The sequence below is a fragment of the Felis catus genome, chromosome B1, assembly GCF_018350175.1.
Source record: "Felis catus isolate Fca126 chromosome B1, F.catus_Fca126_mat1.0, whole genome shotgun sequence".
Lineage (NCBI taxonomy): Eukaryota > Metazoa > Chordata > Mammalia > Carnivora > Felidae > Felis > Felis catus.
The window spans coordinates 65,295,959-65,323,458 of NC_058371.1; the positions used below are offsets into that span (position 1 = coordinate 65,295,959).

Below are 27,500 nucleotides of genomic sequence, written 5' to 3' on the forward strand. Positions count from 1 at the left end.
AATAGTGGGCCATGGATGAAAAGCTGCAAGACATATACTGTCTCTGACTAGGAGTACTCAGGGAAGCCAAAATCAACAGAGGAGAATAAACCAAAGACATCAGAGAAATATGAAATCCCTGTACCTGTAACTATGGTGAACATTAAACAAAGAGAAACTCCTAGGCAGACTAATAAAATCCTCACACTAGTGACCTTTTAACCTCAGTTTTCTGTTATCTGATACATGGCCAGCTTTTTTTTTTTCAATATATGAAATTTATTGTCAAATTTGTTTCCATACAACACCCAGTGCTCATCCCAAAAGGTGCCCTCCTCAATACCCATCACCCACCCTCCCCTCCTTCCCACCCCCCATCAACCCACAGTTTGTTCTCAGTTTTTAAGAGTCTCTTATACTTTGGCTCTCTCCCACTCTAACCTCTTTTTTTTTCTTCCCCTCCCCCATGGGTTTCTGTTAAGTTTCTCATGATCCACATAAAAGTGAAAACATATGGTATCTGTCTTTCTCTGTATCGCTTATTTCACTTAGCCTCACACTCTCCAGTTCCATCCATGTTGCTACAAATGGCCATATTTTGTTCTTTCTAATTGCCATGTAGTACTCCATTGTGTATATAAACCACAATTTCTTTATCCATTCATCAGTTGATGGACATTTAGGCTCTTTCCATAATTTGGCTATTGTTGAGAGTGCTGCTATAAACATTGGGGTACAAGTGCCCCTATGCATCAGTACTCCTGTATCCCTTGGGTAAATTCCTAGCAGTGCTATTGCTGGGTCATAGGGTAGGTCTATTTTTAATTTTCTGAGGAACCTCCACACTGTTTTCCAGAGTGGCTGCACCAATTTGCATTCCCACCAACAGTGCAAGAGGGTTCCCGTTTCTCCACATCCTCTCCAGCATCTAGAGTCTCCTGATTTGTTCATTTTGGCCACTCTGACTGGCGTGAGGTGATACCTGAGTGTGATTTTGATTTGTATTTCCCTGATGAGGAGCGATGTTGAGCATCTTTTCATGTGCCTGTTGGCCATCCGGATGTCTTCTTTAGAGAAGTGTCTATTCATGTTTTCTGCCCATTTTTTTCACTGGGTTATTTGTTTTTCGGGTGTGGAGTTTGGTGAGCTCTTTATAGATTTTGGATACAAGCCCTTTGTCTGATATGTCATTTGCAAATATCTTTTCCCATTCCGTTGGTTGCCTTTTAGTTTTGTTGGTTGTTTCCTTTGCTGTGCAGAAGCTTTTTATCTTCATAAGGTCCCAGGAATTCACTTTTGCTTTTAATTCCCTTGCCTTTGGGGATGTGTCGAGTAAGAGATTGCTACGGCTGAGGTCAGAGAGGTCTTTTCCTGCTTTCTTCTCTAGGGTTTTGATGGTTTCCTGTCTCCCATTCAGGTCCTTCATCCATTTCGAGTTTATTTTTGTGAATGGTGTGAGAAAGTAGTGTAGTTTCAACCTTCTGCCTGTTGCTGTCCAGTTCTCCCGGCACCATTTGTTAAAGAGACTGTCTTTTTTCCATTGGATGTTCTTTCCTGCTTTGTCAAAGATGAGTTGGCCATACGTTTGTGGGTCTAGTTCTGGGGTTTCTATTCTATTCCTTTGGTCTATGTGTCTGTTTTTGTGCCAATACCATGCTGTCTTGATGATTACAGCTTTGTAGTAGAGGCTAAAGTCTGGGATTGTGATGCATGGCCAGCTTTCAATAAAAATTTGCAATGATTGTCCGAAGCATAAAATATAATACTACATTGTTAAGACCCAAAGCCAGCATCAGAGCCAGACACAAATATGAAACAGATATTAGAATGAATAGATGGATAATTTAAAATAGCTATGATTCATATGTTAAGGACTCCAATGGAGGACTTGGATAAGAAAAAAAAAAAAACAAAACCAGATGGGTACTGTAGCAGAGAGATGGAAATTCTGAGTCGAAAAGAAATGCTGTATCAAATGATATATGATATTGAAAAACAATGGTTTTGATAACATATTGAAACAGAAATGAAGAAAGCATTTTTTAAGAAAGTGTATTTATTTGAGAGAGAGAGAGAGAGAGAGAGAGAGAGAGAGCAGATGTGCACGTGCATGAGTGGGGGAGGGGGGAAGCAGAAAGAGAGGGAGAAAGAGAGAATCCCAAGAAGGCTCCACACTGTCATGTAGAGCCCAAGGTGGGACTTGAACCCATGAACTGTGAGATGATGACCTGAGCTGAAATCAAGAGTCAGATGCCCCTATATTCATTTTATCTGCAAAAAAAGGCTCCACTGCTCTCTTAAATTTCAATGAGATATTTGATATGGAAATGTTTGTGATCTCATGATACAGAAAAAAGTATTGTTATATCTAACATGTTTTTTACTTTGTTTATTATTTATTTATTTATTTATTTATTTATTTATTTATTTATGTTTATTTTTGAGAGAGAGAGAGAGAGAGAGAGAGAGAGAGTGAGAGAGAGTGGAGGGGCAGTGAGAGGGAGACACAGAATCCAAAGCAGGCTCCAGGCTCTGAGCTGTTAGCACAGAACCCCATCGGGGCTTAAACCCACAAACCGTGAGATCAAGTGAGTTGAAGTCAGAAACTTAGCTGACTGAGCCACCTGGGCACCTCTCTAACATGTTTCTTAAAAGTTTGCTTTCTATAGAAGTCTAAAACTCAACTCTTAAGTTTATAAATTGGAATGTACTTAAAACAAAATTACATTTTTTGCCACCCTTTTTTTGGGTGTTAAGTTATGAATTTTTTCTTACAAATATGCATATTTGAAATCACAAGTCCAGACACAGAAATCCACCAACATTTTAATTTTTTATATCTAGTTATTTTGATAATGGGCCTTAATTCTGGTGAGAAGATAAATTGCAAAATTCTTATGGAGAATGAAAATAGTACATTGAAATTGCATTTCCAAATGTAAGTGACTTAAATTAATTTGACATATAGCCCTACTTCTACATAAATGTCTTTAAACAGATTTTCAAAATTACAACTGACTTATCCTATTGTTTTCCGTCTCCACCACTGCTGGTAGAAATATTTGCCCCACTTCTTAGAAATTTAGTTTTTGAAGTTTGGGAGGAAGGTCCTTTATCTACTTCTTTATGGCTACATAATTTTAAGTTGGTTATTATCATCTTGGTAGAATTATATTAACTATCACTATAAATAGCTACATGCTTCAACTAGCATCCTCCTTGATAGTAGCTTATTCAACTAATTATGTGGAATTTTAAAGAGTTTCTTATTCTTGTTATTAAGATTTCTTGTGTTTCTTAAGGTCTTTGTTTCTTTAACAGAGCAGACTCTTTTGGCCTTAGCTTTTATGACTTGGTTAAAATGATACTTGAAAGTGATAATTCTTTCTAGATATAATTTTCTTCTAATTTAACTGTTTTATACTATCTCACAGGAAAGGCAGCTGACCCAATAAACAAGGTAATTTGTAAATGTCTGGGAGAACATTGTTGGGTCACATTTTCCAAAATCATAATTAAATCTAAATTAGTAAATCTTGATTATCTGCAAGTATGTTAACAGTGATTAATTCTCAGCAAGGACCTGGGGTACTCATCCTCCTTTGGAGAGACCACAGAATAGGTAGTCAGTGATTAGAATGTTCATGGATCCTCTTTAGAGGAATTTGAGAGCAAAATCAAGAGCCTAGCCCACTCCCCAAATCAGTTCCAAGTCCCCAACAACCCATAGTGGGTGAGCTGAGTCTGATCTCGCTTGAAAGTACAAGTTAGAAAGTCTATGTCCCTTGGGCAGTCTTAAGTATTGTTAATTTGCCAAGCCATAATTCTGATACCAGATTATCAAGATAACTAAAATTCCTGTAGTTTTCTGATCAGGGAAAAAGGAGAATGTTTTATGCTGGTTTGCAAATACTTTCTAGTACTATGTGTAGCCCAAAAGTTAGAAGAAATCATCAACTTTATGCTGAAAATTTATCCAGATTTTATTTTATGAATAAAATGGTTCATAAATAAATAAAATAAAATAAAATAAATAAAATATTTATAATTTTTTATAAATTTTTATAACCATAAATAAAATGGTTCATGGTTTGTAGGAAAGCCAAACTTAATAAGAAGCCATAAACTAAATTTATGTTCGGCTAAAGGATTTTCCATTTGATCCATGCTAATCTCATTCAGGTTTGGGAGTTTTAAAATCATAAATAACATGTATATGTAGCTTCTGTAAATTTGTATTGTAATGAAATTTTGTAAGGTCTAGAGTCTTACTTAAGCCAATATGTAATTAGAAAATCCACTGCACAATAGTATTTTTTTAATTAAAATTTTTTTTATTTATTTTTGAAAGAGGGACAGAGTGTGAGCAGGGGAGGAGTAGAGAGAGAGAGGGAAACACAGAATCCGAAGCAGGCTCCAGGCCCTGAACTGTCAGCACAGAGCCCGTTGCAGGGCTGGAACTCATGAACCGTGAAATCATGACCTGAGCCGAAGTTGGACACTCAACCGACTGAGCCACCCAGGCGCAACCCCCCCCTTTTTAAAATCTTTATTACCACTGCACAACGGTAGTATTTTGTTGTGAAAAATATCTGCTTTTACAATAGCTAATTATAACAAACTGTTATTAAGACAGAAGAAGCATTGAAAAAGCATAAGTCCAGCCAGAGAATAATCTTGACTAATCCCTTGAATCTCATTAAATGCCAGTCCATTGACATCAGTATGTGTGTTCAAAATAAAGTGGTTTTTATGAACAGACTTACCTCATCATGAAATATATCTGATCCAGAACAGCACTTCTTAAACTGTGTTAAGAGCCTTTTTTTTTCCTTTGCTAACCCATTGTAGACCAATACATTTGTAAAATACAGAAAAAAATACTAGAAATACTAGAAAAATATGTCATGATCATGTCAACTTGCTATTAATGTTTCTAGACATCGAGTAGTATGGTGGTTTGAAAAACTCTGTGAAGGGCTGGATAGTAAAAAGTTTAGGCTTTTGGGCCATATGATTTCTGCCATAACTACTGATTCTTCCATTGTAGTTCCAAAGTAGTCAGAGACAACATGTAAATGAATGAGCATGACTATATTCTAATAGAATTTTATTTACCCAAAGGGGCAGCTGATTCATGAATTTTAGTGTGTAGACACCTGTTTTAAATGCTTACCTTCAGTTTTATACTTAATTCATTGTGGATTAGGACCAGTTTGCAAACAGGCAGTGATCTGTGGACCTCGCACAGAATGATGTTGACCTAGAAGAAACTGAAGAGCACAGCCACCCATTAGGAAGAATTTTGATGTCCCAAAATGAAGTTCACAGGTTTCTAAAATTCCCCTGTAATGGACCAGATAACCGTAGTACTGTCCTAAATTCTTGAAGTTTCAAAAATGGATACATGCCTGAATCTTCTATAGTGAGAGAGCCCTCTTCATATGTACTCTGTATAGGAGATCTATTCTAGCAAAGCTCTGATTACTTCTCTCTCTCTCTCTCTCTCTCTCTCTCTCTCTCTTTCTCTTTCTCATTCCCTCCAATAATCTGGATATGAAGAGTGCCATGGCCTTTGTCCTGACCAGCCTGTATTTGCCTGTTAGTGGGGTTGTGTGTGGCACTATGAAAACTAGTCTAGAATCAGCTACCAAATAATACCTGAATACCTTTATCCATGTTATTTAACAATTTGGTTCTGAGTCACAGTATGTACATTGTTTTTTGGTCTTTGCTTCTAATATCAAACTGGAAAATAAACCCAGATTTTCATTACAAAATGTCCTGGACACCATATAACTTTTTTCCTTTTCAACTTTTTACTACTTTCTCTTTAACAAAGTTCCTCTAAAAAGATGTTGAAGGTGTTAATAATATATAATGTCCAATTTTAGACAATTTTCCCCTTGTGATCTAGTAATTGTGAAAAAAAAATGAAACTGTCTAATCAGTCTCATTTAATGATGGATAACTATTGATATATTTATGTGGTGAGTTAATCACTAACACAACATTCTTGAAATACACAAAATGCCAACAATGATAGATCTTAAGAGACTCATTTATCAAATTTACAATATGGTTTTGGATATTATGTGAAGTATTTTTAAGGTGCATGAAGGGAAAGGACAGTGAACTTGTAAATAACTTGAGAAAACAATGGAGAATGATACTATGAATTTTGTGGCTCAAGATCACCTAATATGGATTTTTTTCTTTCTTATCTCTAAGAAGAAATTCTAAAATAAGATCACCAGTGAACCAGGCTTTCCTTTCATAATCTTATACTGCTTGGTTACACTCATATTTAAGAAAATAGATATAAATAGGTGAACATGTTTCAGTCCACATGAGAAAATATGTATAGAGATTTGGAACCAAGAAATGTCTTATTCAGAAACTGTGTAAATCATACAATTTCTTTTCAATGTTGAAATTTGCTTTAGGTAACACTAATCCTTGGATAAACTTGCCTTAATTTCTCCAGGTGGGTGGGGTGGGGGGGGGGGAAGAAACCATGAGGGTAAGGACTGTCAGATGTCGAAGTCTAATGGATGTTTATAGCATAGGCCATCACTTTGGGTCTCAGTATGAAGAGTGTCCTGATGAAGAAATGAAAACAGAATAATGTATCATTCCTGGAAGAGCAGTGTTAGTGACTACTCAAAGATTGGGTAGGTGTCAGGGTGAGGAAGAGTGATACGAGGGCTAGAATGAAAACATGTCACACAGAATTGAATTAATTTAAGATAATGCTATATATACATACTATCCAGCAAGAAAATATGCATCCTGGTGTGTGATACATATACTCCAGAAACACAATGTTTAAAATTTTTTTGATTAGTTTATTTGTTTTTTCAGAGAGAGAGAGAGAGAGCGCACAGAGAAGGGGCAGAGAGAGAGAGAGAGAGAGAGAGAGAGAGAGAGAATCCCAAGAAGGCTCCACGCTGTCAGCGTAGAGCCTGATACAGGGCTTGAACTCATAAACCATGAGATCATGACCTGAGCCGAAGTCAAGAGTTGGATGCTTAACTGACTGAGCCACCCAGGTGTCCCAGAAGCACACCATTTTTAATAACGAGCTTAAAACTGCTTGGAAACTACCAAAACTATTTTCTTACAGAACTCTCACAATAGTATGGATGAAAGTAGTCTAATTTTTCAAAGAATATCTGTCAGGAGACAGAATTGAGGTTTTTTTTTTTTTTTTTTTTTTTTTTTTTTTATCCTTAGAGGTTAATCTTTTCTTTGCTCCTGAAGAATAATGGAAAGTACACCTCAAATGATGTAGAAAATGATTTGGTAACACTTGGTGCTAATTAAGTTCTAAAAATATTTCATTGAACACATGCAACTTAATTGCTGCATTTATTATTGAATAAATACCAGTCATACTATTACATAGATTTTTAATAGTGAAATTGTATAGATCATACAACCTTTAAGAGCTTATTCTGCTAATAATAAGCATAATTAGTATTTAGGTAGCTTTAAGAGTTTATAAATATGGCCACTTTATGTTATAATCTGTTTTATTTCTTATTTTTCCAGAAAATTTTCATCCTTTGATGTCACTAAGACTGAGTAGTTTTTAAAGATCATAAAAGTTAATGGTAGAAATACACTCCATTATGTTTTTTTCTTCCTATGGCAAAATAAGTACAGTAATGATGTTGGATAAATAAAATTACTAACATATCTCCTACCACTATACTAAAATGACATTACACTGAGAGGCAATGTTTCTAAAACTAATAATATTTTTCAGATAACATAACTCAGATCATCATTTATAATCATGATAGGCATAAACATCTACAAAAAATAAGGATATTGTCTTAAAATGTCCATTACAGTCCACATAATTAAAATAGATTCATTCTGATAATATCCATTCAGCCTTTTTCCCCCAGTGCTTTATTGTCAATTAAAATAAATATTTTCTCCTAATTAATTGAGCCAAATTCTTTTACTCTTTATTATAAGTTATATACAAAGTGCTTCAGAGAACAGGAGGATGGTTATAAGTATATATGCTCTAAAAGGTTTGTTGCATATGAAATCATTTTTACTTTAGGATGGAACAAAAAAACTGATATTTTTCTTTCTCCTTTCTGTCTTTTGAAATTAAGTTTATTCTAGGAGTCACGTGAGCTGAAGAGTGTGCTTTACGATTTTTCCTTAGGGACACGAGGAAAAGGACATGGGGACTTAATAGTGATTCTGATTTTATTTTATCTGAGACAATGATTATTTGCAAAGGATATAAAGTAATAAAATCCAATTCAGGGAAGCTTTGTCTTGGCTGTGACGGCTGAAGAATCATCTGTGGCTAAACATACTTTCTGAGGTCATGATCAGTTTTACGGGTATTCAGGAAACCTGGCGGAGTTTAGGTAAGATTTGGTCTTAGTGGTTAATGCATTGAATTAATCATGTTTTTTTTTTTTTTTCATTTTCTGTAATTTATGATGCTTTGACTTTTTGACTTCTTGGGGTTCTTCCTGGCCAGTCTGGGAGAGACTGTGACTCCCAGGGTTTGCTAATTCCTAGAGATGGTAAACAATTTGCCTGCTAGCATTACTTATGTATGCAAACCAACCAATTCAAAGCTTATATACCCAACCACCTTCTTTATCTAACTCTCACACAGCAAGCCGATATTTCTCATGCCTTAAATCACTCTAGGGCCAGATACTGGGCAACTTGAGACCACTCCTGTAGCCCATATCCTGTCAAAAGCATTCAAAGTATCCCGTTCTAAACTTGTTCAAACTTGCCAACCCTGCCTAACCCACTCTTTCCTGCAGAAACCACAATAAAGACTCTGGGCTTTACTTTCTCCATCACTTCTTCTGCCTCTTGACAGTCCCTGCTGTTTCCCTCTACGACACTGACCTGTGTGGCATGCTCCTGTTTCTTGAGGATTGTAGCTGATAAGCTCTTCTTTCAAAGGCTGTTCTGTTTGTCACCTTACTATACATGATTAAAACAAATCCTGAGTATATTTTAATACATGTACCAATTCATTGTTCTCTAGATAAGGTATTTGTTTTATGTAAGATGGTCAGAATGGAGATGTTGCTACTTGGACTCTTTGCTATCTTTTACAATTACCCTAGGACTAGAATACCTAGGCTATTTATTTACAATCCCAACAGCAAATAATGAATTAAAAAATGAGAGCTTCTTTGTAGAACATGAAAAGATATCTTAGAAATTGCCACATATAGTGCATCACTTCTTTAAACTTGGGCATCATATATTTATTTCATATTACTTTTTGATAGTTAAAATTTGAAGGAATATCTGGCAAACATTAAAGCAATAAAGTTCAGGGCTATTTATCTTTGCCAAGAACATAGATTTTGCTAATTAGAGACTGTACTAACTACTATTAAAATTTAGTAAGCGCAGTTGATTGCTGGGAAATAATTCTTGCCAATTCATATAACATCTCTGAAGTCTGCCTTTTTTGAAATTTTTATTTTTTTTAAGTAGGCTCTGTGCCCAGCATGGAGCCCAACATGCAGCTTGAACTCACGACCCTGAGATCGAGACCTGAGCTGAGATCAGGAGGCAGATGCTTAACTGACTGAGCCACCTAGGTGCCCCCAAATCTGCCTTTTTATATGTTTCTAATCTATAGTGAATCAATAAAAGTTGATTTTACCATGAAATCAGCATTTTTCAAGATGTGGAAGTAAAAGTAAAAGTCATACAAATTGCATGTTACTAAGTGAATGAAGCTAATCTGAAAGGGCTGCAGTACTTTGTTTACAACCTTAAGACATTCTGGAGAAGGCAAAATTGTGGAGACTTTAAAACAGTAAGTGGTTGCCAGGGGTTGGGAGAGAGGCATGAATAGATGGAGTACAGAGGATTTTTAGGGCCATAAAAATATTCTTCATGGTTATATTGGTGGATATATGTCATTACACATTTGTCTAAAATGTGCAGCATCAAGAGTGAACTCTAGGGGAGCCTGGGTGGCTCAGTCAGTTTAGCATCTGAGTCTTGATTTCAGCTCAGGTCCCGATTTCATGGTTCATGAGTTCAAGCCTTGTGTAGGGCTCTGTGCTCACAGCGCAGAGCCTGCTTGGGATTCTCTCTCTCTCGTTCTCTCAGCACCTCAATATTGTGCATATGCTCTCTCTCTCAAAATAAATAATTTAAAAACAAAGAACAAACACAAAAGAGTGAATTCTAATGTAAGCTATGACTTTGGGGGTAATTATGATGTGTCTGTGTGGATTTACCAGTTGTAACAAATATACCACTCTAGTAGGAGACATTGATAACAGGGGAGGCTATCTATGTATGGGGGCAGGTGGTACACTGGAATTTCTCCACTTTCCTCTCAATTTTGCTATGAACTTAAAACTCTAAAAAAAGTATTGAAAAGAAAGGCGTGTGATTTAAGCACATTAAAGCTATTTAGCTTAAGATACTGAAGGAGGTGTGTGTGTGTGTGTGTCTGTCTGTCTGTCTGTCTGTATGTTTGTATGTGTTTCTTTGTACTGGGACATTTCACACAACAAAGAATTGGATAATCCTAGTTCTAGCTAATGTAGGAAACAAACTACTCTTAAAATCTCCATAACAAATTCATGGACTTTACTTCTAGATCCATGCTGCTCTAATTGTGGTTTCAGGATTAGCTACAGCCTTACCACTTGGGAGCTAGTTGGAAATGCAAGATGTCAGGCACACTGAATCTGAATCTATGTTTTAATAAGATCCTCTGGTGACTGTATGCACATTAAAGTTTGAGAACTGCTGCCCTAGATAACAGCCTTTTACATGATTCAATTAAATTTTGGAGTCTTTGTTTTTCAGTTGGATGATGAAACATAAATGAAATGGCAAGAGACAGTTCTTTAGGCCAGAGTCTAGCAAAGCAATGATTTATATCCAACAAAGGTATTTAAACTAATAGTTCATTAATGTAATTTTTTTCTTTTGTACAATAGATTGCTCTTGTGCATAACTATTATGTTAATACATAGAAACAATTGGAATTGGGACTGGCTAGAGTCCGTAGGAATGAGGCCGAGAAATAAAAGTGAAACTTACGGCAACATAGAGTATGCATATTGTTATGCATAGTCTTGCCTATGTCTTAATGGGTTTGGAAAATCATACATATTAATTAAATTTAACCTATTTTTCATTGATTTTCAAATGAAACAATATTTTGGTATTAAGTTGTGCTTCTAGCATTCATCATAGTAGATGTGAGTATATTTTCAGCCTCAGAATCTATTTTGAGATCATTGCAAGTGCAGATGAGAGTCTTAAAAATGAAAAGAATCATAATGTTGGGTAATGAGTAAGGAAGAGAGGACAAAGACTTGCACGATATTTCTTCAGAAGGTCTCAAGGACTCCAGAATGGAGAAGATTGGCTTAAACTGTGGTTAAAGAGAACTCCAGAGCATTGAACAATTTTCTTAATTTCTGTAGTGAAAGAAAAGGTATTAAATGCTGGAGAACGTGTTCTAATATTTTTATAGCTTGAGATTTTTAAAATTTTTAAATGTTTTTATTTATTTTTGAGAGAGAGAGCAAGACAGAGTGTGAGCAGGGGAGGGACAGAGAGAGCAGGAGACACAGACTCCAAAGCAGGCTCCAGGCTCCAGGCTCCAAGCTCCAAGCTGTCAGCATAGAGCCCAACATGGGGCTCGAACTCACAAGCCGTGAGATCGTGACCTGAGCTGAAGTCAGACACCTAACCGACTAAGCCACCCAGGTGCCCTGATAGCTTGAGATTTTTATATTATAGAAATAGCATTTTAATTTGTACCATCCCATCTACTTTACCAGTATCTAATTTTAGGTGGTTTGGTGAAAGACAGGATCCTGAGAGAGATTTTGAGAGCTACTTTTTCTTGACTGTTTCAAGGCAGGCAGTTTTTTCATTTCTAGAAAAGTTAGCTTGTGTGTCTTATCAAAAAAGCTAGAAGCCATAATGATATTATTTTAAAGAGATTTGATAAGAAAATCAATTTTATAATTACCTATATCATTATGCTTCCCATGCTCTTTATTCCTGTGTGTGGATCTTTATTTTCATCTGATACCATTTTTCTTCTGCCTGAAGGATCTTTCTTCACATTTCTCGTAGTACAGGCCTACTGTTGATGAATTTTTCCAGCCTTTGCATGTCTGAAAAAACCTTTAACCTTCAGTTTTGAAAGATTTTCTCTGGATAGTGAATTCTAAGTTGACAGTTTGAGAGTTTTATTTACTTTTTCCTTTTAGTACTTTATAAGATATTGTTCCACTAGGAATTGCTCTCATCTTTAGCTTTTTTCTTTTGTAAAAGAAACCCCCGCGAGATCGTGACCAGAGCCGAAGTCGGACGCTTAACCGACTGAGCCACCCAGGCGCCCCCCCACACCCCCCGGATGCTTTTAAGCTATTTATTCTATCACTGTTTTTAAGCAATTTGATTAAACTGTGTATTGGTGTAATTTTTTTTCAGGTTTATATGCTTGGGGATAGTTGAACGTCTTGGATCTGTGGGTTTACAGTTTTCATAAATTTTGGACAAATTTTGGTGATTATTTATTGAAATAATTGGCCTTTGCTTTCCTGTAGGATTTGAATAAACATATATTTGGCTAAACAGTTCACAGATGCTCTGCTTATCTCTTTCTCTCTCTCTCTCTCTCTCTCTCTCTCTCTGTGTGTGTGTGTGTGTGTGTGTGTGTTTCTCTTTGTATTTCATTTTGGATAATATCAATTACTGTCTTTAAGCTCACTAACTTTCTTTCCCTGCGGGATCTATTTTACTTATTCTATCCATTGTATTTTTTGTCTCAGATATTGTAATTTTTCATATCTAGTTCTCTTTGGATGTTTAAATATCTTCTATTTCTGTCTTTAGTATGTTTAACATAGCTTCTTGAAAACTAGTAACATTTTAATTTTTTGTCTACTAATTTTATTATCTATGTCATTTATAGAAAAGTTTGGTCAACTAATTTTTTTCAGCATGGGTGGTATTTTTCTGATCTTTACATATTTGATAATTTTCTTATTAGATTTCAGACACTGTGAAATTTATCTTACTTGGTGCTGCATATTTTTGCAGTTTTAAAAATATTCTTAGGCTTTGTTCTAGGAGGTGATTGAGTTATTTGGAAAAAAGTTTGGTCCCTTTTTCGTCTCATTTTTATTTTCTGTTAAGTAGAACCTGAGCAGCACTTAGTCTGTGATTAATCTTTTGTACTGCTGAGACAATATCCTTCTAGTAGTCTAACTGATGTTCCTCAATTATGCGGTTTTTCGATCTGGCCTATGTGAACTTTGGCCACTATTTTCCTTAATATAGTGATGTGTCTTTTTTTCCAGACTTTAGGGAGTTATCTCACACATACATGCTGAAAAATCCTCAGTAAAACACTCAAGACGGACCTTCTCATATCTCTGAACTTGTCTCTATCTATGTACATCTCTTTTCTCCAATACCATGCTTACAAACTCTAACTTACTTAGTCTCCCTGGACCTACAGATCAGTCTCTTTAATACAGAGAGACCATCTGACTCTGCCTTGGTTTCTTTTTCTTGTCCTGCAGGTTGAATACTCTATTCAGGCAGAAAGCTGTGGCCATCATAGGAATTACCTTGTTTGTTTTCCAATTCTCAGGGATTGCTGCCTTCCACGCCCTGATACCCAATATCTTTAGAGTTCAGGTAGGAGAGTAAATCTGATCCTTGTTAATCTATTTTGTACCAAAGAAGAAATTCTTGGACTATTAGTTTAAATCAGTGTTCTTTAGTCCTTTTTACTGTAATAGGAACTTTTAGAAAATATGCATAATATTTCTAATTCTGAGGAATAGTGAGCTGATATTTAATTAAAATATTGTTTTTATGGAAGGTAAATAGTTTTTGACTTTATCCATGGATCCGTCTATAAAAGATTTTTGTCACTTTTTCCCCAACCTTAAACATGGTAATTCTTCTCCCATTAGATCCTTAGATCCTCTAATCCTGACTACATTAAGACCACATTAAGATACACACACACACCTACTTCTAACTTGCCCCCAAAACTATAGTATCCCAATTTGTAATGAGAAACAATATAAGGCAAGGGATTACGTTAGAGAATTTCTAATTTTCCTCCTTTGGAAGTACTCTTTACCAAACTGAAAAGTATCTTATAACACCAAAATATATAAGTACATAAACAAAGACTTATAACTAAGCTATAACTAACTTATAACTAGCTAATTAGATAGTAGACATAGCAAACATTGGTATTTCCCAAAATATTCAACACAAGTCAACCTATAAAATCAAATCAGTCACACCATCTACCATTCTTCATTCTCTTTCTTTCATTTATTATATAAACCTATGGTCACATCCTGCTGCATACTCATGTTTTTTCTCTCTGGTATCAAAACCAGCTTTTAGGATCTTTCTGATATACTGATACTGTTTGGGGGCAGAGTGTTACATACTTTATCAAAGGAAGTAAACCCATCTACTTTAAATCAAAATTGTCTAATTAACCAGAAGATTATGGAAATGTGAGATATAATGGTAAATTTAATTGTACCCTAAAGGTACCCTATGCCCTCAAGGTGAAAGGAAAGATAAATATAGAATAAATAACTGATGAAGAATCCTTTCCTCCACCTAAGTGGTGGAGTCTCCAACAGAGTCTGGCTTAAGGTTGGAGTTAAGGAACTGTAGGTATTGTTTTGTGAAAGAAGATTCAAAATAAAATTAACATTGTTAAGGGACTCCTTCAAAATGGAGTAGGAAGGACATTGAGAAAGCAGGGCCCATGAACTTAGGATTTTTGTGAATTGTGACTTGTCAATTGCAACTCCACTACCTCTTAGTATACATCCTTCTACTTTGGATTGAATTAGAGATAAGGTAATACCTGCTAGCTAAATAGCCAATTGTATATTATAGAGTGAGTTTGAACTCTTCCAACACCAATCATAAATCTTTTAAAAAAATTATGTATCTTATGGTTTTTGGTGCAATTGCAAATGGGATTGATTCCTTGATTTCTCTTTCTGCTGCTACATTATTGGTGTATAGAACTACAACCGATTTCTGTACGTTGATTTTATATCCTGTGACTTTGCTGAATTCATGTATTAGTTCTAGCAGTGTTTTGGTGAAGTCTTTTGGATTTTCCACATAGAGTATCATGTCATCTGTGGAGAGTGAAAGTTTGACTTCTTCCTTGCCAATTTGTGTGCCTTTTATTTCTTTTTGTTGTCTGATTGCCGAGGCTAGGATTTCCAATGCTATATTAAACAACAGTGATAAGAGTGGACATCCCTGTCGTGTTCCTGACTATAGAAGGAAAGCTCTCAGTTTTTCCCTATTGAGGATATTAGCTGTGGTTCTTTCATATTTGGCTTTTATGATGTTGAGGTATATTTCTTCTATCCCTATTTTCTTGAGGGTTTTTATCATGAAAGATGCTGTGTTTTGTTAAATGCTTTTTCTGCATCTATTGAAAGGATCATAGGTTTATTATCCCTTCTTTTTTAATGTGGTGTATCAAATTGATTGATTTGCAAATATCGAACCAGCCCTGCTCTTAAATACAAAGAACGAACTGATGGTTGCTGGAGGGGAGGTGGGTGGAGAGGATTGGCTAAATTGGTGATGGGCATTAAGGAAGGCACTTGGGATGAGCACTGGGTGTTATATGTAAGTGATGAATCATGGGGTTCTACTCCTGAAGCCAACCCTACACTGTATATTAAATAACTTGAATGAAAAAAATTAAAAATAAAATAAAACAAACCAACAAAAAACACAAAACAAGTTATGTAACCTTGGGGCTTTGCCTTCATACGCCTTCATTGGAGCACACTGGCAATTTTGGTCAACTCTGTGTGTTTAAAACTGCAGTTCCTAAGAACTCAAATAAATATTTTGGTTGCTTTACAGCCTCTTCTTAATCAATGATTTTATAAAACTGACAAAATCAAGCAACTGGATTCTTACCTAATTTTTTTCCTGGCTACCAACTTCTTTAATTCCAGTCAAGATGCCTTAACCCTTTCTTGTAGTGAGAAGTAGTCTGACATGGGATATTACTCTAAATAACTTGGTATCTTCATAAAAGTTTGTTATATAAAATAAAAAATACCAATGTTATACATATTTTGTTAACCATTTTTTTTCAACGTTTATTTATTTTTGGGACAGAGAGAGACAGAGCATGAACCTGGGAGGGGCAGAGAGAGAGGGAGACACAGAATCGGAAACAGGCGCCAGGCTCTGAGCCATCAGCCCAGAGCCAGACGCGGGGCTGGAACTCACGGACCGCGAGATCGTGACCTGGCTGAAGTCGGATGCTTAACCAACTGCGCCACCCAGGTGCCCCATATTTTGTTAACCATTTTTAAACTGTTTAGAGAAATAATTCTGAAAACAGTTTTATTCATGCTAGGTAGGAACAAAGGCCAACATGATCTTTAATCAGATAAATACATTCCATTGTGGCAAATAATCAATATCATCTAAGGTGTGCTTTCTTTGGGGATATTTTGTACATATGTGCTGTTAAAGAACTACTAAATATTTTTGATAAAATAAAGGATTAGGTCCTGGAACTATTTGGAATATGTAACACTATAAAAGATTTTTTATATTGTTAGTGAATAAACTCTAGAAAACATGAATTCATTAAATACATTTTATTCAGAGAGAATTTCAAAAATTATTTTTATAGGCTCTCTTGTGTATCAATATATCAGCAATTATATAAACTGCTAGATGAGACACCAATAATCTTCAAGTTATGCTATCTACAAACATACTTTTGCTATATAACATTTTTCCTGAAAATTAAAACCATTTGTTTTGATAGCCAACTTACTCTCATTGAACACATTAAATTATTTGCTAGCTATAGCTAAGTAAAAAATAATTTGGAACTGTTTAAATATCAGACGGTCTCAAAGGTAACGTATTATTGGAGAGTACTGCTATTGATTAAATTATACCAGGTTGTTAGATACTACATCAGTCCAGCTGAATGTGCCAGGTTGTAAAGATTAGGCGTGTTTATTAACAATGTGACAGGCCTCCAATGAAGCCTGTGGAAAGTTTCACTTAAAAATGGCCATTTGGGAAAGAGGTGCATTTTATTAAAGAGGTAATCAGCTTATTAACATTAACTTAAACTTCTGGCAAATAACTGCCAGAATACATTTTGTAATAGCATTCTTTATTTTCCATATGATTGCATATAGGACCCCATCTGGTCGTGCATCTGGCCATAGGTACAATCTCATTTCCTGCTTCTCATGACACTTCCACTCTATTCTGGCCACATTGGCACCCTCACTGTTAGTCAAACATTCCAAGCCCACTTCTATCACAGTGTCGTTACAATCACTATTCCCTCAACTTGGAGCACTCTTCCTCCACATGTATGCGTGGCTCCTTCCTTTGGTTTTATTTGAATGTCTACTCAAATATCATCCTTTTAGTTCTGCCTTCCCTGACTACCTTATTTAATTAGCACCTCTCCCCTGTCTCACTTATTTGTGAGCCTTTGACCTCCTTAATTTTTCTTTTTACCTTACACAATATATTTCATATCCATTTAATTATTTCCTCTTATTGGAATGTGAGCTTCAGTATATCAGGGATTTTGTTTTATCCACTGCTGAAACCTCAAATTCTATTATAGCCCTGACTGTTATAAGAAGATTATTCCAGGGGCGCCTGGGTGGCTCAGTCAGTTAAGTGTCTGATGCTTGTGGCTCAGGTCATGATCCCAATGTTCTGGGAGCCTCACATTGGGCTCTGTGCTGACAGCTGGAGCCTGCTTAGGATTCTTTCTCACTCTCTTTCTGCCCCTCCCCTGCTCTCTGTCTCTGTCTCAGAATAAATAAATACACTTAAAAATTATTCTATATTTCTTAAACGCATGAATGACTATTCCATATTTGTTTAATGCATGAATGAATGAATGTTAAAACAAATAACTGTTACCCATTATATGCCAAGTTTTAAAGTGAAAAGTAGGTATACAAAAGCCGATTAATTTCGAGAAGTCTGGGAACCCAGGCACATACATAATTCATTACAATGGGTTTAACTAGAAGATTTGAAATACTAACAAGCTGGTTAATATCAATGCCTAATAATTGTTATAATAGTACCCAATTTTTTGGGTGGAAGTCCCTAGACTTCATGGTACTTCATCTGTCTTTAACCTGTTATCTGGCTCTGACACTTCAGTCACCTCAGCAGTGTCTCTCTTCACACATTGATTCTAGGTTCAATCATTCTCTTCCCCTCAAAACCCACGACCACCACCATCATGACCACCAATAAAATACAATAAAAGAAACAATAAAATTGGGATATATAAAAAGAAAAAAACTTCTGATAACATTTGGAATTTAACAGGTAATTCTTGAAAACCTCAACTGAAGGCTAATATTTGATTATGGAATTGTAGGTACAAGGGATTGGGGGGAAAGCCTAAGCAAAGGCCAGTCCTGTTTTTCATATCAGCTCTACCTAGCCTAAAGATACTTTTATGAAACTAGTTTATTTTTAACTATTACATTCATAAATATAGGCACACCTTCCTTCAGATAGCCTACATCTATCCATCTTTCTTTGGTTAAATCCTAGGTTAGTCCAGATTTTCTGAGAAACAGACAGGAAGAGGTAATTAAACACTTAAAAGACTGTATTAGGTGAAATGTCTCTCTGAGAAACTAGAATAAACTAATCAAGGCTGGGAAAGCAATCAGACTGAGATGCCAAACTGACCCTAAGTGAAAGAGAGAGAAAGAGAAAGTTGGGTAGAAGCATTTCATACTTCCTTGGAAAGGTTCCCAGAGTCTTTGAGGAATCTTTAAGACAAAATTGGCAGGAGCCTGCATTGGTATTTCTAGTACATCTGTTTATTGATTAGATGGTTTGTGGAGGGCATAGCATGGATTTCGGAGCACAGAAGCTGGAGGTCTCAATTATCATGCTCCTGTAGTTTGAAGTCTATAAGGTGTATGTCATGATCACAGATGTTCTTCCTCTGTGAAATTTCTATTTCTGTCTCTGCTTTTGGACTCTGCAGTTCTTTAAAGAAGGGTCAAGTCTTGTTCATCTTAGTGCCCATAGAACCTAGCCCATGCTAGATTAAATGTTTTATAAATGAATAATTTATATCTATGATCACCAAGACACTGTCTCATCCTTTGTTTTTCATTGTATCCCAAAGAGCATTAGTATAAATGTAAGTGTTAGTATGAATGAAACTCACACAATGGCAATGTAGTGTTGTAGTTGAGAACATAATATCTGAAGTCAGAGGTATTGAGTCCCCTTGCTCCTAATGAGTGACCCTGGGCAAATCTCTTAATCCAAATAATCTTTCATTTTCCATCTTTCTATCTTCAGAACTGGGTTAATGGTGGTTATATAATTAAATGCTATGTGTGGGAAATAAAAGTTAATTAATCTTCACATCAACAGCAAAATACATCTATTCTCATTATTTAGTTCAATATCTTAATGAAGAGATTCATAAAAGAAGGGAAATGAATACAACAACTATGATGAGGGATATGCATCTCTTAATGAGAAACCACTAAGAAAATCATAGTGATTGAATTGATGTGGGTAAAACCACACATACGGGTTTAGTTGGAGACATTGTTTTAAATATCATGAACCTATCCTACACATTAGTAAACAAATACTTGTAAGAGCTAATCCCCCATCTTTGCTTTAGAAGATGAGGCCACCAGATCTATATGCCATTTTTCCCCTACCAAGCCTTGTAGGATGTTGATCCCTTCTTTGCTGGGTTCCTGTTTTGAACCTTCTACCCGTTTCTGCTGCCTTCCAGAACTAGCTTCAATTTAGTATCAACTCATGTTATAAGATCCTGTTGCCTTGTACCTTAAATAGTCCTGAAACACAAACTAGCTGACATCTCCTCTTTAATGATGCTGCCTTACAGATTTCAATTTCACATTTTATCCATTAAGTGCTGTTTTATATCTACATTTAATGTCACCACATTTCATATTAATTATGGCTCTGTGGAGTACATAGTATTATCTTTATTATATATTGATTGATGTTATGAATATTCTGTTGGTTTCATTAGCTTATATATGGTTTTCCAGTAAAACAAATAAGCAAATACAAAGAATGATAAAATCACTAAAAAAATTCCTATAATGCCTTATAACCAAATCTTTCTAATTTCTAATAGGTATACTACTAAGGTTATTCCTTTTTTTTCAAGTGAATATTAATTTACTGTTGTAACTTGTACATAGTATTTATTAAAGCAATCTGGCACATCATGTTAAGTGAACATTTATTTTTCAAGTATCTTTTAATTATTATCATGACAGAAAATATTACAAGGGCAATGGGACAGTAGCACCATGACTTTTGAAGAAGAAGTGCAGTGTGAACATAAAGCACTGGGTAGCGTAAATATTCTTATGATTTTTGTAACTTTCCATTTTAAGTTTGCAAAGAAAAATTGACGGAAAACTTTGTAGTGATCAAAATTTTCTTCTTGTGAAATGATACATAGCAAATTCACTGTTCTTTCTTCAAAATTTATTCTTCAAAAGTTGTTAATATGGTTTTAGTGCCTTAATATGTTTCAGCCCAAGCTACAAATAGGGTTAAGTAGATTTTTATTTTTTTAGTACCATCAATGTTTTACTTCTTTACAAAGTATCATATCATACCACTATATTAGGATAGAGTGACCCAGACAACAGCCAGTCTCATAAATGTCCATGTCTAATGTCTGAGTACAATGTGAAGACCCAATTTAATCTATTTTAATTACATTTAGACATTTAACATTTTTTACTGGGGAAGTAAGAACATATAAGTACATAAAAATTCTAGATTGAAAGGTGCTGTAATAGTGTTTCACCTATAAAGTAATATAAACAAGAAATTAGATGTTCAGTGTGATTTATTTTCAACCAAGAAAGAGGTGAATCAGAGATTCTAGGATTGAAATAGCCCAGCCAAAGACTAGTAAAAATGAGAGAAAATTTCAGATATCAAAATATATGTATAAGCTATAGATCAAAAAGGAGCATCAAGGAGCAAGGGAACAGCACAAGAAGCTGAGGGTCATTTCAGGACGAAAAGCAAAAGTCAGTTAATCAGTGAGGAGAAAAATAACAAAATGGTGCTTTGAAGACAGAAATTTAAGTTGAAACCAAGACAAATTCAGGATCCTCTTTTGCACTCCATATTACTGTTTTTTTTCCTCAGTATATTTTGATAAAGCTATTTATCTCAGTTTAAACAAATCTTGAACTCATTACAGATCATACAGGAAGTTATGTTGATGTTGCTGGTTTACATTTTAAGATAAAATGCAAAAGGCTAAAATTCTAGTGTTTCACTGTGGATAAGTTTGCTGATGTTCAAGGGAAGATGGACATTGACTGATGAGTCACAGACAAAGGAACAAAAGCAAAATCTCAGGACTGAGACAATGTTGATGAAGACAGATCCTTTCACTAAAAAGCTCAGAACAAACAACAGCCTCAATAATATTCAAGAGGTTCTATTTACTTTAAGATGATTTATTTTCTTCAGTTCTGATAGGTAAATACATTCATAAATTATTAAATTCTGAAGGAATCAGAGTAATAAGCATTTGAAAAAAGTCTTCCTCACAACACTTCTTACCCTAAGTCCACAGTTCTACTCTTCAAAGGCAATTAAAATCAGCTTGTGGCATCTCACTACACATATGCAATGATGTAGACTGTCATTTGGACAGACTTGTGTATTTCTCTTCTTTGAAAGCTTTTTGGATCAGAAGAATCTGGACAAGATATTGTTTCAGAAAGAGGCTTAGCCTTCAGTGTAGCTATTTATTTTCTTGTCATTCAGACTCAACTGTACCTCATAATGATATGGATTTCATTCATAAAAGTGATGATGGAGGGGCTCCTGGGTGGCTCAGTTGGTTAAGCATCCGGCTTCGGCTCAGGTCATGTTCTCACGGTTCATGAATTCCAGTTCTGCATCGGGCACTATGCTGACAGCTTCCGGAACCTGGAGCCTGCTTCAGATTCTGTGTCTCCCACTCTCTCTGCCCCTCCCCCGTTCACACTCTGTCTCTCTCTGTCTCTCAAAAATAAATAAATGTTAAAAGTGATGATGGAAAGATGGTGCCTTAAGAAAATGTCACTCTGTATTTATTGTCCACCCACCCCCACTCCCTCCAAACCTAGTCTCTAGCAGTCAAAAGTATGATCCTTCTTCACCATTATTTTAGGAAGTGCTTCTGCTTCTCTCGTGTTGGAGCCTCTTTTTTTAGGTGCCATGTACACCCATTCCTTTATTTATGCTCTTGGTTTAATATATATCTTCCAGTTGTGTTTTGTTGAAAGATACATGGGTGGTTTATTTTGTCCATTTGTTTTTTAATCTTAGTCTGTCTATACATTTATTCTGTAATTTTGTGTAATTAGTAGTTTTACTGGGTTAGGAGACATTCTTTTCTTTACAAGTGTTAAGACATTTGAGCTTCAAGTTTTTCTGTAAAGAAATTGACAATAATTATAATTTCATGACTTTTTTTTCTTAAACTGTTTATAAATTCTTTTTAAATTACTCTTTACAAATCCTCTCTTCATAATTTCATAAGATTTTCTCTTTGGCCAGAATCTGAGATTTCATGATGATACATATCATTGTATGTGTAATTTTATCCTTTGTGTTGGGTAATTAACAAGACAGTTCAATTTGGAAGTTCATAACTTTCAGTCTTGGAGTTTTTATTTTTAATTACGTCGTTGATGATTTTGTCTACTCTATTTTATTCTTCTGTTTCTAGAACTTAGTTTTTTTAAGGCTAGATCTCTGGTAGATCCTCTAATTCATATCATAGGATATAACAAATTCATATCTATATGAATAATTCATATCATATATAGATAGAGGATATATAGCTGATGGAGAAAGATGTCCTTAGGAGCAGAGAGGAGATTTTTGTCTCCCATAAGAGAAAAGACACTTTCTCTGTAGTAACAGATGAGAAATAGAAGAGAACAGATACTGATTATAATGATTAACCTCAAAAATTTAAATTCTTTAAGAAATGAGGAAAATACAGGAAAATGTTGAAAGATAGGAGAAAAGTAATGAGTGGATTGAGAGATCACAGAGGGATAATTCTATACAATAATGGAAATACTGAAAAGAAAAGTATCGTAAAAAGTTGTTGGTGGGGATTAGGATTTCTGATTTAGCGATGTGGTTGTTGGGAAAATCTCTGGTCAGTCTTAGAATGTGATAGAGGAAAAGGTTAAAGTGGGGCAGAGGGCAAAGGACAATGGAACTTACGCCAAAGTAAAGAAAAGCCAGGATGTTGATAAATTTTGAAATAATCAGGATGAAAATAAATATTATGGGATTGAATGCTAAAAACCAGGTATGTGCATCTTTATAAATTTGGTAAATAGGAAGTCCATTTTTTTTTCACAACAAGTTAAGGAAGAGAATGATCTGAGTGTCAAAGAAGCAGATTTTACTTTTAAATATAAGTGGAAGGGGAAAACGGTCTGGACACGAAGACATGGGTTCTATAACTTGGTTCTATGGTACATAAGGCAAGAGGTAAAATATCTTCATCTTTGAAAGGGTACAGAAAAATTGGTCATTTTAGAGTCCAGTTAAGGCCATAGACTGTGTATCAACAGAAGAATTTATAAGTTTTTAGAAAGTGAACTCATGAAGCAGAAATATTAGCGGACACATTGGAAAAAGATTGTTGGGAGAGGTGAGGAGTGAAGGATTGTGTTAAAAGAAAAAGCTAACCTTTATAGAGCATGGTGGAGTTGATACGTTGTTGTCCTTATTCCGTCTTTCAGGAGACTGGGAGCCTGTTTATTTGGTGATTATAGGCAGATTAAATGATTTAATATTTCTTGCAAGAAACATCAATAAATCTGTCCACCTGATCTATAAAAGCATACTACAGATCACCTCTGAAGCTACATTTATCATTGTAGATGTCCATAAACATTTAAATGGTTTTTAATTAATATGCCTTTTTCATCAAAGTGGCTTTTTCTGTACTCTCTCTATATAATATATCCTTTGTAGTTGTTCTGGGAAGGAGCCCAGAAAGAATTATTTTCTGCTTGAACTGTACTTCAAATAGCAATCATATTTCATGAATTGTGCAACATGACTTGATAACACAATAGCTCAATAACGACTTGATTGCTACTGTAAAAATCCTAATTTTAAGGCTTTAGGAGGCTAAATAATTTGTCCAAGCTCATGTCCCCGCCCCAGGAAATGATAGAGCTGGGGTTTGAATCTGGACAGTCTGATTCTCCCTTTAACACATAACATGCCATTAATGTGGAACTTGATTTTAAATTTATTCCTGATGCTAAAACCAAAGAAGGAGAGAAATGGATTATTGAACTCTAATTCCTGTGTTGGGAGAAAATAAATTCGGTATCAGTTATTTTGATCTATAAGTAGTTGTTCATTATGGCAAGTAGTGGACACTATGGGTCCAGCACGTACCTGGCTTGGGCTTCTCAGTTACACTGCCCTGTCACTTATTAGAGGTGTGATGGTGGGTTACTTTTTTAACCTTTTGTGTGAAGGTTACATTATTTAATATATGTAAAACACTTAGGACAGTACTTGGTGCAAAATAAATAGTCACATGTCAGCCATTATTACTGGATACTGCTTAGAATATTTAAGAACGTGAGAGCAAGCATGAAACTTCATACCCTGCGAGTGAAAAAATATATTGGATTTCACAGTCTAGAAAGATTCTTTCTCTTAAGTTGTAAAGGACTATCATTTTTCATTTAAAGTTTGTATAATCTGAAACCTATGAAGATGAAATCCTTAAAAATGCAGTTCCTTTATTAGAAAGAAAGGAAACACACTGGCAATCTGTTGTACATACAATTGGAAGCACTTCTAGGTGGTAAAACAGTGTCATCTAGTGAAAGCTTTAGGTGAGAGAATTCCCTGAGCTACATTAACACACTTAAACAGTTCTATTTACAAGATTCAAATTCCTAGAATTAAAAAAAAAGAAAAAAAAGCCATTCTCCCTCAAGTGATGTATGACTGGATGTATATCTTAGACAAAATCAGCATAGTAAAAAAGACACGAAGATTCAGGAAGTCAGACGCACCTTACATAGTACTGTAAATGACATATTATGTAGTCATCACAAGTTTAAAATCCCATATTTAAGGGTTAATTCCTCTGTATTTGGGTTATGTGGAGATTGGGATTGTTATTGGTATGATGATGATGATGATGATGATGATGATTAGCTGTTTTATTTTGTCTTTGATTTCCCTCTTAAGATACACACAACTCCTGGGAAAGCTAAATAATGAATCTGCTTTTAGTTTAAGCTCACTTGGTTAAGTGTTGACTGGCAGCTATTTGAAAGCATGCCATTATTGGAGTGCTACAAAATAGAGGAGATTGTGGGCAGAAGTGATACCCACTTTGGGTGTGTGGGCAGGTTTTACGGAAGGATGCTGAAAGGTAAAAGGGGGCTGTCAGAGCTTGACTTTTCCTCTTCAGGTATGTGCTAAGTAGTGAGGTTGCCTCCATCATCATGGATATGCCTTTTAGAACCTGCTTTTGATTTTTGGCAATATTCCCTGAGATATTTTTTCCGCTGGAATTGTCAATACTTCTTCCACAAAGTACTTTGAAACAAAATGACACAATAGAGAATTCCTCAGAAATTTGGAAACTACTAAGGTAGCATTTCGTATTGTGTTTAGAAATCCACTAGAAAGTGAACTAGTGATAAGTGAGCACACAAAGAGCTCATCATTGGTACTCAGTATAATGGTGACAAGAAGAAACAAGCAGTTTCTTTTTGTCAGAATTGTATTTCTACCATATGCTGACAATTAAATTGCCTCCCTTTTGTGTTGAATTTTCGAAAGGATCCCACATTCTTGGAGGTAATTAGCATTTTTTACAGTTATTATTGCTAAATTATCTTTTATATGAGGTGACTCAGTTTGCATTATGAGCTCTCTTCTTAGTCTAGACTAGAATTTCAAACATTCATTAAATATCAGGGCATTATTGTAACTGAATAAGATGAGCCCAAACATTTAAAAATCCTTGATTCTAAAAGTAAATAAAATGATCACTAAAGCTCAAAATAGTACATCCGTTAATGAATAATTCAATTGAGTTTATTAATAAAGTTGCTTAATGGTATGCTATGTAGACCTAATATAATCTAGTTTTAAATGAGTATAAGAATCGCATATTAAAGATTTATTAAGGTTATTGACCTTCTAATCTGAATCTTTAAATAAAATTGGATGTAGTAAATTCTCATTCTTAGTTGGAAACCCTTAGGTGGTTTTAATTTTTTAATAAAACTTGAATACATTACTTTTGAATTTAGAATTAATTAACAGCATTAGTTATTCATGAACATTTGGCTATAATTTGTAATTTCAGTGCAATTAAATTTTCTCTCGACAATGACATATTTTCTTCTCCATAATAATTTAATTTTTTCATGATTACAGTATCAGGTAAAAAAAAAAACAAACTCCCAAGGGGAGCATTATCACCATAATCTGTTTAAGAGATTTCCACTGTCTTTTACACTTGTTTACATGTGTCACCATGGTAAGCCCAAGACCCTCAGGCCCTCGTTTTCATCAGGACACCCTACTTGCAGCTTTATGCATCCTGCAGCCCAACCCCATTTTATACCTCTGACTAATGCTTTCATTGTGCACTTTGGAACTCAAGCCCTTCATCAACATATTCCCTTTATCACTCACATCTTCTCTGAAAGTTCTGCTCACTTTTTGTTAGAATGGTTCTGCTCTGGAGGGCACGACTGCCTTTGAAGGTCAGTCACATGACTCTGCCACTGCACATTCCATTAGATCTAGAAGTCTGGTAGGTGTCTTCTGGCTTCACTTTGATAATTCCAGTCTTTTTCCAATCCTTCTCTTGAAAATACCCCTGTCTTTGAAGATTTGGGCTTAGAACTTTGCTTGAGGCTTTTAATATCCACCAAGTGATTTAATATATTGGTTATTTAGTTTCTTCCTTTGGTGGTACCTTCTGAGTGCCTCAGCTACCTATACCTATGGTTATACCTATAAATGTGATCATTACCACTACCTTTACTTCCTCAATAATGCAGCCTTCAAGTTAGTTACTCTCCATCTACCAATATCCTATTTCTCCAGCTCATAACTTCTATTGACTGAAGTCCCCACAATTATTTACCCATCTCAGTCCTCCAGTTCATAGATTCTATCACTCTTCTATTGTATTTCCACTTCCTCATGTCCTCAGTTTCTCTCATTTTTGAGATTGGATGCTGCTGGCCATATGTAGTATCACTCTGGTTCATAAACCCTTACATGAACTCATAGTACTCATGACTTATTCCCTCTTTGTCATATTAACCTGAAAGAAACTCAATTATGTTTTTTACCTATATTCACCCAGC

The 27,500-nt window shown here is 35.3% G+C and overlaps 1 long non-coding RNA gene across 1 annotated transcript in view; it reads right to left on the reverse strand.

Moving 5' to 3' along the window:
* The window catches only part of LOC123384889, a 73,581-nt gene extending 51,564 nt beyond the window's left edge, over positions 1–22,017 (reverse strand). The window contains exons 1-2 of the long non-coding RNA XR_006596605.1: positions 21,901–22,017; positions 5,156–5,252 (exon numbers count right to left, since the gene is read on the reverse strand). This is a non-coding gene — a long non-coding RNA (uncharacterized LOC123384889). The remainder of the gene's footprint in view (positions 1–5,155; positions 5,253–21,900) is intronic.
* Between the last annotated feature and the right edge of the window lie 5,483 nt (positions 22,018–27,500).